General features: G+C 37.8%; 1 long non-coding RNA gene across 1 annotated transcript; it reads right to left on the bottom strand.

Moving 5' to 3' along the window:
* Window positions 1-306: 306 nt before the first annotated feature.
* LOC106952000 (uncharacterized) lies at window positions 307-1,079 on the bottom strand. Its single transcript, XR_001425903.1, has 2 exons — window positions 717-1,079; window positions 307-546 (listed from the first exon to the last, which is right to left on the bottom strand). It is a non-coding gene; the product is annotated as an uncharacterized LOC106952000 (long non-coding RNA).
* Between the last annotated feature and the right edge of the window lie 685 nt (window positions 1,080-1,764).

The raw sequence follows: 1,764 nt of genomic DNA, 5'->3' as shown, positions 1-1,764 counted from the left end.
AACTATTATGAAATTTTATAGTGCAAGAATAAATATGCAGATTTTTTTTCACAAAACTATTTGTTACGATGCAACCCCCCCCACAACCTCCTCCCCCCCCCAAAACAAACAAACAACAACAACAACAAAAAACAGTATAAGTAGTTTTCTTTTCTGTTGCTCTTATTTGAAGGTGACTGAAACAGTTTTCATAAGGCTGCCAATTGGTCAAAGGAGCAGAAAATAAAGTTTATGTTTAGGTTTTTCATACAGCCTTGTGTAACAAAAGCAGACCAAATGTAACGGAGGCAGACAAGAAGTTTATGATTTTTTTTTTTTTAAATACCATCTACAGCTCAGTAGAGGAAAACGTGCATATTGTAAGGATCCTCAATAAAATACTTCCGCTGAGGTGGGGTTTAGATCATCCTGCAACTCAACGTGATACTGTAGCTGCAGTATGTCAGACGAAAAAAAAAAAAAAAAAGTCTTGCAGAGGACAGTCAGGTGTAATAAAAGGGTCGTCGGAGTTCCTCTTCCCTCTGGCACAGAACTTTTCCAGAGCCGCTGCAGAAGAAGAAGGACACGGAATATCGTTACACTCTTTCAATAAACTATTTGAACTGCTGCAGTCAGGCAAACATGATACCCAGAGGAAACCCACAACAGGGTACCATGGCTACTGCAGTCTTTAAAAAACAACGACATTATTTAGCTTTATGGTTTTGTTAGCTTACCAACCAACGAGGGCACTACCACATAAAAAGATGACGAAACATAGGCAAAACGCGCCACAACCAGATCCGGACGGCTTCTATTATGTTTTGATTTGCACGTGGCTCCCTTAATAATATCTGCATCCTCCTCACATCTCTTGCTAAATGTCTCGGCACCGGCACGTCAAACTGTTCGTGCACTTGCCTCTCTACAAGTCTTTGCATAAAAATCCACGCAGAATCCTCCATAATTTCACAAATAAAGTTTTTTTTTTAGTCAGAAAACCATTAAAACGAGCTGGCACTGGCTGCCGGGAAGGTCACTGAATGAACTACGGAAATGAGAAAATGTAGCTGACGTTACCTAGCAACGATGTTTGTAAGTGTGTTTTATTTATTTTGAAACTTTATTTCGAACCGTTAACTCTTATTAACTTTACAAGCTCCTCAGAATGATTAGATTAGATTAGATTAGATTAGATTAGATTAGATTAGATTAGATTAGATTAGATTAGATTTATTAATCACACAGGATTTCACTTCATTTCACCAAGAGGTTGGTGGGGCCAAATACCTTTCTGGTGGATCAAGACTTGTAAATTATATTAAACACAGACATGTTCAAAAATGTCTAAGGGAGGACAGGCTTAATCTCACTTTTTCTATTTGTTTCAAATTGGGATTATTTATGGTTAATGAAGACATACTTTGCTTGTCGGGTAAATGTTCATGTACGATTATTCCTTTACAGTGTCTTAAAACCTGGTGAAGAAGAAATGCACTTCTTGTATTTCTTGACATTCAATAACTCGTGGCATCGTCTGCAAGATGTCGCAGGTACACTTGAAAAAGAAACATGTTTTAATTGATTCTGAGTACAAACACGTGTATTTCTTTCTGTTGTTTGTTTCGTATTAGAATAGTTAAATAACTACCTAAAAGTAACTGGTTCATTTGAGTCAACATCGCTTCCTGAACAATGTAGCTCGGACGCCAGGGAGCTATATTGGAGTGATGAAGAAGAGGAACCTGCTTCCTCTTCTTCATCACTCAATTCTTCCTCCAAAAC

Source organism: Poecilia latipinna, unplaced genomic scaffold, assembly GCF_001443285.1.
Source record: "Poecilia latipinna isolate Pla-1442-1.1 unplaced genomic scaffold, P_latipinna-1.0 Scaffold488, whole genome shotgun sequence".
NCBI classification, from domain to species: domain Eukaryota; kingdom Metazoa; phylum Chordata; class Actinopteri; order Cyprinodontiformes; family Poeciliidae; genus Poecilia; species Poecilia latipinna.
The sequence above is the reverse complement of the archived record's forward strand: the minus strand, read 5'-3'. Positions and strand labels throughout refer to the sequence as shown.